The sequence below is a fragment of the Stenella coeruleoalba genome (genome assembly GCF_951394435.1).
Source record: "Stenella coeruleoalba genome assembly, chromosome: 11".
Classification (NCBI taxonomy): domain Eukaryota; kingdom Metazoa; phylum Chordata; class Mammalia; order Artiodactyla; family Delphinidae; genus Stenella; species Stenella coeruleoalba.
In genome coordinates this window covers 26,602,346-26,617,591 of record NC_137157.1, presented here as the reverse complement: position 1 = coordinate 26,617,591, position 15,246 = coordinate 26,602,346, and the positions used below count along the sequence as shown (strand labels likewise).

The 15,246-nt window shown below is 38.7% G+C and overlaps 1 pseudogene across 1 annotated transcript; it reads right to left on the bottom strand.

Moving 5' to 3' along the window:
• Positions 1-8,616: 8,616 nt before the first annotated feature.
• On the bottom strand, positions 8,617-9,344 carry LOC307194572 (small ribosomal subunit protein eS6-like; annotated as a pseudogene). Its single transcript has one exon. The product of its transcript is annotated as a small ribosomal subunit protein eS6-like (transcript).
• Between the last annotated feature and the right edge of the window lie 5,902 nt (positions 9,345-15,246).

Genomic DNA, 15,246 nt, shown 5'->3' with positions numbered 1-15,246 from the left:
AATGAATAAAGTGGATTGCTGTCCCCCGTGTGCGCATTAGGCAATCCATTGAGGGCCTGAATAGAACAAAAGATGGAGGAAGGGAGGATTGCCTCCCTCTGCCTGACTTCTGAGCGGGACGTGCATCTTCTGCCCTCAGCGCTCCTGGCTCACCAGCTCTCAGCATTCCAGCTGCACCACCAGCGTCCCCAGTTCTCCAGCCTGCGGATGGCAGATGGTGGTACTTCTCGGCCTCCTTCTCAGCCAGTTCCTTATAAAATATCATATATACTTGTGACGTATGTATTAATCATATGATATTTTATATATGTATATACATAGACATATATTTCTTTACGTTTGTATACGTTACGTGTCATGACATTTAGTACAAGGAGTTGACTATAGGCTATATGGGATATGTATCTCCCATTGGTTCCATTTCTCTGGAGAGCCCTGACTAACACAACAGCATTAAGTGTGTTGGATTAATTTGGGCTTCAGTTGATTGGTCATGGTGCCATGTTGCCCATAGATGTTCAGTCTTTGCTGTCATTGCTCATGTAGACTGGCTGTTTTTATACAACTTTAAACAAAATGTAGGGCAAGGGTCACAGTCAGGTCGCAAAGTAGGAGCTAAGCTGCATCCCATCTCAAAAACTGTGGGGCAGTAAAGATGACTGTTAGGTGTATATTAAAGTTATAACGATTAGTGGGCTTCTGGGAGACATCCTGTTGAATGATAAATGAATGAATGAATGAGTGGGAATGGGAAGCTGCAATGCTAAGATTAATACTCATTAACAAAAACAGAGTGAGTCGTGCCCTGGGTTAGTGAGAAACTCCTCCTGGGAGAGGAAAGAATCCAAGTGCCTTCATCGGCACTGGTGCCCTGGTTGATGGCTCAGGGAAGAGAGTTTTTGAATATGATACTGATGGGGCTGTGCAATGAGCCCTTGGCCTCTGAGCTTCTTGTCCCAAGTTATCCTAAAGAAGGGATATAAAAATGGAAAGAGTAGGCTCCCATTTGGAAGTCTAGAAAGCATGATCATATCTTAGGAGCACACCCTCTTCTAAACTCCAGGGCTTTGGCAGGGCTAACAGTGATACAGCAGCAAAGGAAAATGACCAGATCATTTGAACTGTGGGGTTAAGGTAACAGCAGAGATCAAGAGGTGCAGGGGCAGTTGGAGTATAGCAGTAGCCACAGGGGAAGGCAGGAAGCCACACAGGGAATTCTGGAAGAAGGGGAAGTGGCTTGGGGGGCTTGTAGTCTCAATTGTCTCATGGGGTTGAAGATCAGGGTCACTCATATTATGGCTGTCACCAGTGCTTTCAGTCATTCATTTATTTTTAATTTAAAAAAACTTGTTTGAGTATCTTACAAGTGTCAGAAACAGTGGATGTGTTGGCCTAGGCCAGGGGTCAGTGAATTTATTCTGTGAATGGCCAGCTGGTCAACTCTGCTGCTGTGGCACAAAGGCAGCCATAGACAATAAGTAAACAAAGGTTCGCCTGTTGAAAGTATTCCAGTAAAACTTTATTTATAGAAACAGGTGGTGGGCCAGATTTGGCCCATGGGTTATAGTTTGCTAACCCCTAGTTTAGAGAAACAGTGTGCTGGTTATTCTCCGGTGCCTCTCCAGATCTAATCTATAGCCCTTTCCACGTGCTCTCTATCCCAAGAGGCTGACTTCTGCAGACTCTGTCACCCAGACTTCTTGCCCTCTGGCTTCTGATTAGATTTGGCCAATGGGAGGCACTGGCAAGAGATCAGAAGTTGGGAGGGGAGAGAGGTGGAGGAATTTAGTCTCTCTACTTCCTGTCTTCCGGACTGTGCTTTGGCAATGGCTGCGTTCCTCTTCCTGTGGCCACAGCTCTGACTGGTAGTTCATACCTATGGCTACACCTCTCACCCAGGTGCAGTATCGGCTCTTCTCCTTGCCCTTCAGCCCTAAAAGTGGTACTGGTTTCCCACTATTCCCAGCCCTGAGAGCTTCTCCATCCCTTGTTGGTTTCCATACCACTGCCCACACCTCATGTGTGGGTCCCTTCATTAAACTTTCTTCAATTCTCCCTTCAAGTGTGTACTCTCTTCCCTGCTGGGTGGTGTCTGAATATGCCCTTGTTGTGGACATTCACTGTTTCCAGGTGTAACAGTGTTGGTTCCAACCTCAAATCCAGGTTGAAACGTGATCTAGGCCAATAAGCACACTGAATCACCCAAGCCATAGTAATTGGTTCTGAAATGGTCTCATAAACCAAGTTGTCCCCACTGGAGGGAATAACAGTATTTGTGGAGAAGCTACCAAGCAGTGGTGTCTATTCCACTGGATTTGAGCCTGGGAGCCTATGAATTTGGAGCTTCCAGTAGCTATTTAGTGAAACCTGAAGACAAGGCCCAACACCAAAGATGGTAAAGTCCAGAGGTGACCTTGTTTGTGGCCCTGGAACTAAATCCACTCCTCAGTGTTTTTGTCAATGAGACAATAAAGTTCCTTATGTTTTCCTAAGCCAGCTTGGGTTGAAGTTTCTGCCATTTGTATCCTAAAGTTTAACTTAAAAAAACAAAACAAAACCTGGGACCACTTTACACAAATTTCGTTATACTCACTGAATTATCTACACAGAAAACCAGCCTTATTTCATCTTTGGATTAGATACACATTAACACGGTGTAGTGAAACATACTGGATTTCAGTAGTGACAGCAGCTAGGGAGATGGTTTGCCATCATCCCACTTCCAAAGGGAAATAACTGGAGCCCAGCTGCATCTTTGCAGAGATTGCCTCCCGTGCCAGACAGACACACCTCCCAAGCCATAATCCCACCCACTTTGACACTTGACAATAGCAAAAAGAGAAAAATCTTCATCTGAATGAACGGGGAGATTGGTGCTATTGTTGGCAAGACAACAAGTTGAAGCCTGGTGTTTATTAACTGTTGTAAACAAATTGTGAACTGGTGCCAGGAACCAAAATAGAGACAACTGGGCATAATAAACATTAATTCTCAAAGAGATCATCTAACAACCTAAAAGATCTTTCGTGGACTCCAAGGCATTAATTATACTAGACCTTGTTCTGTTCATTAATTCATTTAAGAATTTGCTGAGTAAATGTCAGCCTGATGCAGTACAGGCACGGCAAATAGTTCTCATTTCTTGTGCCAATTGTGGTTGCGGCTGCCCAGTGGGCTGTGTTGAGAAAGATTGTGAGGCCAAATCTGGGTTCAACAAGAATGAATATTATAGTTGATTAAATGTGTCTTTGGTGGAAGTGGAAGAAAGGGGTGCCCAAGGAGTTTGTCATCTCTGTGAGTTGAAAAGGGCCTTGCCTAGAGTAAGAAGGAGTAGATTTTGGGGTAAGTCACTTCCAGTCTATGTGCCTTTATTTCTGCAAATCTGTAAAATCGGGGAATTGATCTAAATAACTTACAATGTACCTCCTTGCTTCCCTTATTCATTTATACATTCTTTTTTAATTGAAGTATAGTTGATGTACAATATTATGTTAGTGTCGGGTGTACTACATAATGATTTGATATTTGCATGCATTATGAAATCACCACAATAAGTCTAGTAACCATCTGTCACCATACAAAGTTACTACAATATTATTGACCACATTCCTTATGCTGTATATTACATCCCCATGACCTATTTATGATGTAACTGGAGAGTTGTACCTCTTAATCCCCTTCACCTGTTTCATACATCTGCTACCCCGCTCCTTTATGGCAACCCATTTGTTCTTTGTATCTATAAGTCTGTTTTCATTTTGGTTTGTGTGTTTTTTGTTTCTTAGATTCCACACGTAAGTGAGATTATGCAATATTTGTCTTTCTCTGTCTGACTTATTTCACTTAGCACAGTGGTTGCGGCCTTTTTGGCACCAGAGACCAGTTTCGTGGAAGACAGTTTTTCCACAGATGGAGGTGGGGTGGGGTGGGGGCGATGCTTCAGGCAGTAATGCAAGCGATGGTTCAGGTGGTGATGCAAGCGATGGGGAGTGATGGGGGGCAGCAGATGAAGCTTCACTCGCTTGCCTGCCTCTCACCTCCTGCTGTGTGGCCTGGTTCCTAACAGGCCACAGACCGGTACCGGTCCGTGCCCGGGGGTTGGGGACCCCTGACTTAGCATAATACCCTCTATATCCATCCATATTGTTGCAAATGGCAAGGTTTCATTATTTTTATGGCTGAGTAATATTCCATTGATTGTACCATATCTTCTTTATCCATTTTTCTATAGATGAACACTTAGGTTGTTTCCATATCTTGGCTATTGTAAATAATGCTGTAATGAACATTGGGGTGCATATATCTTTTTGAGTAAGTGTTTTTGTTTTCCTCAGGTAAATACCCAGAGGTGAAATTGCTGGATCATATGGTAGTTCTATCTTTAATTTTTTGAAGGCTCTCCATACTGTTTTCCACAGTGGCTGCACCAATTTACAGTCCCCCCAACAGTGCACGGGGCTTCCCTTTTCTCCACGTCCTTGCCAACACTGACTACTTGTTGCCTTTTTGATGACGGCCATTCTGACAGGTGTGAGGTGGCATCTCATTGTGGTTTTGATTTGCAAATCCCTCATGATTAGTGATGTTGAGCGTCTTTTCGTGCATCTGTTGGCCATCTATATGTCTTCTTTGGAACATGTCTATTCAGGTCCTCTGCCAATTTTTCAATTGGGTTGTTTTTTTGATGTTGTTGGGTTGTACGAATTCTTTGTACATTTTGGAAGCTATCCCCTTATGAGAGGTATCGTTTGCAGATATCTTCTTCCATTCAGTAGACTGTCTTTTCATTTTGTTTATAGTTTCCTTCGCTGTGCAGAAACTTATATGGTCAATTAATCTGTGACACAGGAGGCAAGAATATATAATGGGGGAAAAGACAGGCTCTTCAATAAATGGTGTTGGGAGAACTTGACAGCTACATGTGAAAGAATCAAACTGGACTACTTTCTCACACCATATACAAAAATAAACTAAAAATGGCTTAAAGGCTTAAATATAAGACCTGAAACCATAAAACTCCTAGAAGAAGATACTTATCCATTCTTTTATTCATTGGCTTATGCTTAGCAGCTAGGGTTGATATTTGTCCTTGTGTTTGGGGTGATACTCCATTTTATGAATGCAGTTCTTTCTAATGTAGAAACCAGAAACTTACTTTCCCACCATCCTATGTAGTAAGAATGCAACCATGGAATCTAGGTCCACCAAATTCAGGCGTATCTGTTCTGAATTTGTTTGGAATCTGGTGATGGTTAGAGGTAAGCTCTGCACAGAATCCATCTGGCAAGGATGAAGACAGAGACATCAGTTTGTTGAAGCTGCAGTCTCAGAGGGTCTGCAGGTAATGTCCAGTGCTTGGCTGTGAAGGGAGCTCCAGCTGGGGGGACCCCTGATGACTTCATGGGAGCAGCTCTGCAGTACAGGTGGAGACATCTTTCCTGGATGCAATCCATCTGTGGGCCTCCTTTAGTGACTTTAGCTGTTTAATTCTTTTTAAAATAAAATCTTTTTACTGCTGAAATGAGCCAGAGTGTGTTTCTTAGTTCTCAAAAAGCTCAACAATTTATGATCAAGAGTGAATGCCTTCAAACAGACTTTTTTTCTCCTTTAAAGGTGAAAATTTTAATTCTCTTTTATGAATTATAAAGAGTATGCTTAGCTAATACTTTATAGTATATTTTGTTCTAATTATCAGTAAGATAATTGTTGCAGATGGATAAATATGAATCTTATGGGGAGATGTTTCTCACTTTTATCTTCTTCATTACTCTAAGTGCACTAAAGAAAACGAAATTCCTTCAGTATTTATGGTTCACAGTTTTAAATTGCGAAAAGGACCCCTCTTCTAATTATTGTTAGTATGATTATCAGCGTTTGCAGGAGTGCTTGGTTAGGTTTCTATACTTCAATTATTTTCTTTCTTTTTTTTTCTGACTACATGTTAGATCTCTTTCTTTTACTTTAACCTTTGCTTTCCACTGCTTTTTTTTTTTTTACATCTTTATTGGAGTATAATTGCTTTACAATGGTGTGTTAGTTTCTGCTGTATAATAAAGTGAATCAGCTATACATATACATATATCCCCATATCTCCTCCCTCTTGCATCTCCCTCCCACCCTCCCTATCCCACCTCTCTAGGTGGTCACAAAGCACTGAGCTGATCTCTCTGTGCTATGCGACTGCTTCCCACTAGCTATCTATTTTACATTTGGTAGTGTATATATGTCCATGCCACTCTCTCATTTTGTCACAGCTTACCCTTCCCCCTCCCCATATCCTCAAGTCCATCCTCTAGTAGGTCTGTGTCTTTATTCCCGTCTTACCCCTAGGTTCTTCATGACATTTTCTTTTTCTTAGATTCCATATATATGTGTTAGCATACAGTATTTGTCTTTCTCTTTCTGACTTACTTCACTCTGTATGACAGACTCTAGGTCCATCCACCTCACTACAAACAACTCAATTTAGTTTCATTTTATGGCTGAGTAATATTCCATTGTATATATGTGCCCCATCTTCTTTATCCATTCATCTGATGATGGACACTTAGGTTGCTTCCATCTCCTGGCTATTGTAAATAGAGCTGCGATGAACATTTTGGTACATGACTCTTTTTGAATTATGGTTTTCTCAGGGTATATGCCCAGTAGTGGGATTGCTGGGTCATATGGTAGTTCTATTTGTACTTTTTTAAGGAACCTCCATACTGTTCTCTATAATGGCTGTACCAATTCACATTCCCACCAGCAGTTCAAGAGTGTTCCCTTTTCTCCACAACCTCTCCAGCATTTATTGTTTGTAGATTTTTTGATGATGGCCATTCTGACTGGTGTGAGATGATATTGTAGTTTTGATTTGCATTTCTCTAATGATTAGTGATGTTGAGCATTCTTTCATGTGTTTGTTGGCACTCTGTATATCTTCTGTGGAGAAATGTCTATTTAGGTCTTCTGCCCATTTTTGGATTGGGTTGTTTGTTTCTTTGTTATTGAGCTGCATGAGCTGCTTGTAAATTTTGGAGATGAATCCTTTGTCAGTTGCTTCATTTGCAAATATTTTCTCCCATTCTGAGGGTTGTCTTTTGGTCTTGTTTATGGTTTCCTTTGCTGTGCAAAAGCTTTTAAGCTTCATTAGGTCCCATTTGTTTATTTTTGTTTTTATTTCCATTTCTCTAGGAGGTGGGTCAAAAAGGATCTTGCTGTGATTTATGTCATAGAGTGTTCTGCCTATGTTTTCCTCTAAGAGTTTGATAGTTTCTGGCCTTATATTTAGGTCTTTAATCCATTTTGAGCTTATTTTTGTGTATGGTGTTAGGGAATGTTCTAATCTCATATTTTTACATGTAGCTGTCCAGTTTTCCCAGCACCACTTATTGAAGAGGCTGTCCTTTCTCCACTGTACATTCCTGCCTCCTTTATCAAACATAAGGTGACCATATGTGTGTGGGTTTATCTCTGGGCTTTCTGTCCTGTTCCATTGATCTATATTTCTTTGTTTGTGCCGGTACCATACTGTCTTGATTACTGTAGCTTTGTAGTATAGTCTGAAGTCAGGGAGCCTGAGTCCTCCAGCTCCGTTTTTATTCCTCAAGATTGCTTTGACTCTTCAGGGTCATTTTTGTTTCCATACAAATTGTGAAATTTTTTGTTCTAGTTCTGTGAAAAATGCCATTGGTAGTTTGATAGGGATTGCATTGAATCTGTAGATTTCTTTGGGTAGTAGAGTCATTTTCACAATGTTGATTCTTCCAATCCAAGAACATGGTATATCTCTCCATCTATTTGTATCATCTTTAATTTCTTTCATCAGTGTCTTATAATTTTCTGCATGCAGGTCTTTTGTCTCCTTAGGTAGGTTTAATCCTAGATATTTTATTCTTTTTGTTGCAGTGGTAAATGGGAGTGTTTTCTTGATTTCACTTTTAGATTTTTCATCATTAATGTATATGAATGCCAGAGATTTCTGTGCATTAATTTTGTATCCTGCAACTTTACCAAATTCATTGATTAGCTCTAGTAGTTTTCTGGTAGCATCTTTAGGATTCTCTATGTATAGTATCATGTCATTTGCTAACAGTGACAGCTTTACTTCTTTTTTTTGAGAAGGATAGGTTTGAGAAGGATAGGTGTTAGCTTTTCTCTACCTCCATTTTCTTTAATTTTCTAATGATTAGAAGTAAATATCTCATGAGGGGGAATTGCCACAGCAAAGAAACTCACTTGACTATTTATCTTTATGAGAGTTTCTTTAGAAAATTTGAAACATACTCCCCAAACTCTATGGGCAAGAAAGACCACATTGCTTCATTTTCTTTAATCAATTGAAATTTCACTTCAACTTCCAGCCTACAATACTGTTGAAAAACAGGTGTTTAGTAGTCATGTGTCAAAGTAAGCTTAAGGTGCTCTCTACCTCCTTCATATTATCCATCAACAAACCATCCTCCCATTTGAAATAGATAATATTTTCTTGACTTTTTATGCTAAAGTGGTATTCACATGCAAATTGAAATTTTTCTAGAACCTGATTGTTGCTCTTTGTGTGTGTGTGTGTGTGTGTGTGTGTGTGTGTGTGTGTGATGTCTGATCTTATTTATTTGTTACTCTTAGAATATCTCATTTTTGACTGGACTCAGAAGGAGAAGCTCTCAGAGAGGACAGCCTCTGTCTCTTGGCATTCTGTTCCTGGCCTTTCTATTTGGCCTTCTTCATTCTCTTGGCCAAAAGGTTAGCATATTCTGAAGCCTCTTCCTTATTTTTCTTAGTACGCTGTTTCTTCAAAGCAATATGCCAAAGTTTGTGTTGCAGAACACGTGGAGTAACAAGACGCTGAATCTTGGGTGCTTTGGTCCTAGGTTTCTTACCTTCTTTGTTTAGGGGCTTTCTCAAAACACACTCTTTAGAGAGATTGAAAAGTTTGTGGATTCTGCTAGCTTTTTTGGGCCCCAGGCGACGAGGCACAGTAGTATCAGTGAGTCCAGGAATATCTTTCTCCCCTTTCTTTACAGTGACCAAATTGAGAATGCTCAGATTGGCATCCACAATGCAACACCATACAGATTTGTGCTTTCTTTCTCCAGTCCTCCTTGGTCTGTAACAGGAATGCCCCTTACTCAGTAGCAGGCGGACTTGGCCATGGGTCAGGACACCCTGCTTCATGGGGAAACCCTGTTTGTCATTCCCACCACTGATTCGGACCACATAACCCTTCCGTTCTTCACCCAGAACATCAGCAGCAACTTCTGTGGCATACGCTTCTCATAAAAGGTACGAAGTTTTCGTTCATCGTCCACTTCAATGAGCTTCTGGCAGCCAGTGGCCAGGAAAGAGATGTTCAGCTTCATTCTGAAGCGGCCAACTGCCACCGAGGCGCCACGAAAAAGAGACCCCCTGATTGTTGCTCTTATGGGAACAACGTATGGGAATTTTGGAGCCTAAACATTAGAGGCTTCTTCCTCCTCTTGTCCTCCTAGCCCTTCCTCCCCTAGGGACTTAGATTCCTAGGGTCCTACAGCAGAGCAAAAACTTAATGGATACAGCTTCCAGTTCCAGCTATGATAGAAAACAGGTATCAGATTGGTTTCAGAAAAATAAGTATCAGATTGGTTTCCCACATCTTTAGGATCTCCTATGCATAGTGTCATGTCATCTAGTATCATAGTATCATAGTAACTAGTAACTAGTATTTTTCCAATTTGTATTCCTTTTATTTCTTTTTCTTCTGTGATTGTCGTGGCTAGGACTTACAAAACTATGTTGAATAACAGTGGTGAGAGTGGGCAGCTTTGTCTTGTTCCTGATCTTAGAGGAAATGGTTTCAGTTTTTCACCATTGAGAATGGTGTTGGCTGTGGGTTTGTCATATATGGCCTTTATTATGTTGGGGTAGGTTCCCTCTATGCCTACTTTCTGGAGAGTTTTTATCATAAATCGGTGTTGAATTTTGTTGAAAGCTTTTTCTGCATCTATTAAGATGATCATATGGTTTTTATCCTTCAATTTGTTAATATGGTATATTACATTGATTGGTTTGCATATATTGACGAATCCTTGCATTCTTGGGATAAACCCCACTTGATCATTGTGTATGATTCTTTTAATGTGCTATTGGATTCTGTTTGCTAGTATTTTGTTGAGGAGCTTTGCCTCTATGTTCATCAGTGATATTGGCCTGTAGTTTTCTCTCTTTGTGACATCTTTGTCTGGTTTTGGTATCAGGGTGATGGTGACCTCGTAGAATGAGTTTGGGAGTGTTCCCCCCTCTGCTATATTTTGGAAGAGTTTGAGAAGGATAGGTGTTAGCTCTTCTCTAAATGTTTGATAGAATTCGCCTGTGAAGCCATCTGGTCCTGGGCTTTTGTTTGTTGGAAGATTTTTAATCACAGTTTCAGTTTCATTACTTGTGATTGGTCTGTTCATATTTTATATTTCTTCCTGGGCTTCCCTGGTGGTGCAGTGGTTGAGAGTCTGCCTGCCAATGCAGGGGACATGGGTTCGTGCCGCAGTCCGGGAAGATCCCACATGCCTCTGAGCGTCTGGGCCCATGAGCCATGGCTGCTGAGCCTGCACATCGGGAGCCTGTGCTCCACAACGGGAGAGGCCACAACAGTGAGAGGCCCATGTACAGCAAAAAAAAAAAAAAAAAAAAAAAAAAAAAAAATATATATATATATATATATATATATATATATATATATATATCTTTCTGGTTCAGTCTCAGAAGGTTGTGCTTTTCTAAGAATTTGTCCATTTCTTCCAGACTGTCCATTTTATTTGCATATAGTTGCTTGTAGTAATCTCTCATGATCCTTTGTATTTCTGCACTGTCAGTTGTTACTTCTTTTTCATTTCTAATTCTGTTGATTTGAGTCGTCTCCCTTTTTTTCTTGATGAGTCTGGCTAATGGTTTATCAATTTTGTTTCTCTTCTCAGAGAACCAGCTTTTAGTTTTACTGATCTTTGCTATCATTTCCTTCATTTCTTTTTCATTTATTTCTGATCTGATCTTTATGATTTCTTTCCTTCTGCTAACTTTGGGGGTTTTTTCCTTCTTTTTCTCTAATTGCTTTAGGTGTAAGGTTAAGTTGTTTATTTGAGATTTTTCTTATTTCTTGAAGTAGGGTTGTATTGCTATAAACTTCCCTCTTAGAACTGCTTTTGCTGCATCCCATAGATTTTGGGTTATCGTGTTTTCATTGTCACTTGTTTCTAGATATTTTCTGATTTCTTCAGTGATCTGTTGGTTATTTAGTAGTACATTGTTTAGCTTCCATGTGTTTGGTTTTTCACAGTTCTCTTTCCTCTAATTGATATCTAGTCTCATAGTGTGTGGTCAGAAAAGATACTTGATACAATTTCAGTTTTCTTAAATTTACCAAGGCTTGATTTGTGACCCAGGATATGGTCTATCCTGGAGAATAGTCCATGAACACTTGAGAAGAAAGTGTATTCTGGTTTTTTTGGATGGAATGTCCTATAAATATCAGTGAAGTCCATCTTGTTTAATGTGTCATCTAAAGCTTGTGTTTCCTTATTTATTTTCATTTTGGATGATCTGTCCATTGGTGAAAGTGGGGTGCTAAAGTCCCTTTGTTGTGTTACTGTTGATTTCCCCTTTTATGGTTGTTAGCATTTGCCTTATGTATTGAGGTGCTTCTAGGTTGGGTGCATATATATTTACAATTGTTATATCTTCTTCTTGGATTGATCCCTTGATCATTATGTAGTTCCTTCTTTGTCTCTTGTAATAGTCTTTATTTTATAGTCTATTTTGTCTGATATGAGAATTGCCACTCCAGCTTTCTTTTGATTTCCATTTGCATGGAATACCTTTTTCCATCCCCTCACTTTCAGTCTGTATGTGTCCCTAGATCTGAAGTGGGTCTCTTGTAGACAGCATATATATGGGTCTCATTTTTGTATCCATTCAGCCAGTCTGTGTCTTTTGGCTGGAGCATTTAATCCATTTACATTTAAGGTAATTATCGATATGTATTTTCCTATTACCATTTTCTTAATTGTTTTCTATTTGTTTTGGTTGTTTTTTAATTTGCATTCAATTTATTAAAATTACAATTTAAATTAGCTCTTAAACCTTCAAAGAGAAATTCTATTTAATAAATGCACATATACATCTAATATTTTTGTTAAAAAACATGCAGTTCTTCCTTGTTCTTTGATCAATGCTCAGTTGAGTTGTAAGTTTCACAGATTAATTTCCCCTATACATTTGGCACCATTTATAAACCTGATTAATTCAATTTCCTTAGACATTTTAAATTACAATTACAAATTTTAACACATCAAAATCCCTCAAGCATTTCAAACACTTAACAAGAAAGATTTACAAATCTAATAAGCAACAACTTCTTAACCACTTCTTTAACCACTGCTTATAAACGTAAGAAGTCTAAATTTCTAGAGTATTAAAGTATCAAATATTTAAATATTGTATACAAACAACTTCTCTTAGTTATCAGTTTAAAATCACAGGTACAAAATGTGCATCCCTCAAATATTTCATCTTGAAATCAAAATTCTAACACCCAATAAATAATCCTGAAAAACCCAAATTACAGCCTGTAAGTTTAATGTCAATCACATTTTCTTTTTTTTTCACACACACACTGTATTTTATTTGTACAAGAGATAACTAAACTGACACCAAGCATTGTAAATGGATGACCACAACAAAACTAACAATGATTGCAATTACCAAACACGAAACACACTCATACTATGTCATAATATTGACATTCAGTCCAGTAATCCTCCACTGAAACAGCTCCTTTACTTTGCAGTGAAAATTGATTGGTATATTTTTTGCCTCTTAGTTCTTGTGGGATTTTTTTTTTTATTGAAACAGAAAGTCAAAAAAATTATAATCATCCTCATCAGTTCACTCAGTCTCATGTAATTAATTTTTTTTGACCTTGATCTTTTGTTAGCACTTTTATGAATTCATCAGTTTTCCGTTAGAGTTCTGAAAATGCTTATTCATTCAGTTCAGCATTATAGTCAATAACCAGAAACTTGTACTTGTCAGAGTCTTTTCCGTGAATTACTTGAGGATGAAACACTTCTATAGGAACATATTTGCAAAAGTATCAGAGTACACCCAGAACTGTCTGTAAATGATAAAAGACTTAAAAATGACCCTGGTTAAAGATTTGATGAAAGTTCATAATAATGCAATTGACAAGGAAATTTAGTTATTTCTGAGGTATGCATTTTAAAGTAGTAACTAGAATTATGACTTACAACATTATATTGGAACATAAGATTTTTAGAAATTTCATGTAATGTCTGAAACATTTATATTAACATATTTCCATACAAATAACCCAAAGAAACTTTAGTATTAGTTGTTTTTTTTGTTTTGCTTTTTTTTATATGGCAGGCTCTTATTAGTCCACAATTTTATACACATCAGTGTATACATGTCAATCCCAATCGCCCAATTCAGCACACCAGCATCCCCACCCCACTGCAGTTTTCCCCCCTTGGTGTCCATACGTTTGTCCTCTACATCTGTGTCTCAACATCTGCCCTGCAAATCGGTTCATCTGTACCATTTTTCTAGGTTCCACATACATGCGTTAATATACGATATTTGTTTTTCTCCTTCTGACTTACTTCGCTCTGTATGACAGTCTCTGGATCCATCCATGTCTCAACAAATGACTCAATTTCGTTCCTTTTTATGGCTGAGTAATATTCCATTGTATATATGTACCACAACTTCTTTATTCATTCATCTGTCTATGGGCATTTAGGTTGCTTCCATGACCTGGCTATTGTAAATAGTGGTGCAATGAACATTGGGGTGCATGTGTCTTTTTGAATTATGGTTTTCTCTGGGTATATGCCCAGTAGTGGGATTGCTGGATCATATGGTAATTCTATGTTTAGTTTTTTAAAGGAACCTCCATAGTGTTCTCCATAGTGGCTGTATCAATTTACATTCCCACCAACAGTGCAGGAGGGTTCCCTTTTCGACACACCGTCTCCAGCATTTGTTGTTTGTAGATTTTCTGATGATGCCCATTCTAACCGGTGTGGGATGATCCCTCATTGTAGTTCTGATTTGCAGTTCTCTAATAATTAGTGATGTTGAGCAGCTTTTCATGTGCTTCTTGGCCATCTGTATGTCTTCTTTGGAGAAATGTCTATTTAGGTCTTCTGCCCATTTTTGGATTAGGTTGTTTGTTTCTTTAATATTGAGCTTCATGAGCTGTTTATATATTTGGGAGATTAATCCTTTGTCCGTTGATTCATTTGCAAATATTTTCTCCTATTCTGAGGGTTGTCTTTTTGTCTTGTTTATGGTTTCCTTTGCTGTGCAAAAGCTTTTAAGTTTCATTAGGTCCCATTTGTTTATTTTTGTTTTTATTTCCATTTCTCTAGGAGGTGGGTCATAAAGGATCTTGCTGTGATTTATGTTAAAGAGTGTTCTTCCTATGTTTTCCTCTAAGAGTTTTGTAGCGTCTGGTCTTACATTTAGATCTCGAACCCATTTTGAATTTATTTCTATGGTGTTAGGGAGTGTTCTAATTTCATGCTTTTACATGTAGCTGTCCAGTTTTCCCAGCACCACTTATTGAAGAGACTGTCTTTTCTCCATTGTATATCCTTGCTTCCTTTGTCGTAGATTAGTTGACCATAGGTGCGTGGGTTTATCTCTGGGCTTTCTATCTTGTTCCATTGATCTATGTTTCTGTGTTTGTGCCAGTACAATATTGTCTTGATTACTGTAGCTTTGTAGTATAGTGTGAAGTCAAGGAGTCTGATTCCTCCTACTCTGTTTTTTTCCCTCAAGACTGCTCTGGCTATTCGGGGTCTTTTGTGTCTCCATACAAATTTTAATATGATTTGTTCTAGTTCCATAAAAAATGCCATTGGTAGGTTGATAGGGATTGCATTGAATCTGTAGATTGAATTGGGTAGTATAGTCATTTCCACAGTATTGATTCTTCCAATCCAAGAACGTGGTATATCTTCCCATCTGTTGGTATCATCTTTAATTTCTTTCATCAGTGTCTTATAGTTTTCTGCATACAGGTCTTTTGTCTCCTTAGGTAGGTTTATTCCTAGGTATTTTATTCTTTTTGTTGCAGTGGTAAATGGGAGTGTTTCCTTAATTTCTCTTTCAGATTTTTCATCATTAGTGTATAGGAATGCAAGAGATTTCTGCATTAATTTTGTATCCTGCTACTTTACCAAATTCATTGATTAGCTCTAGTAGTTT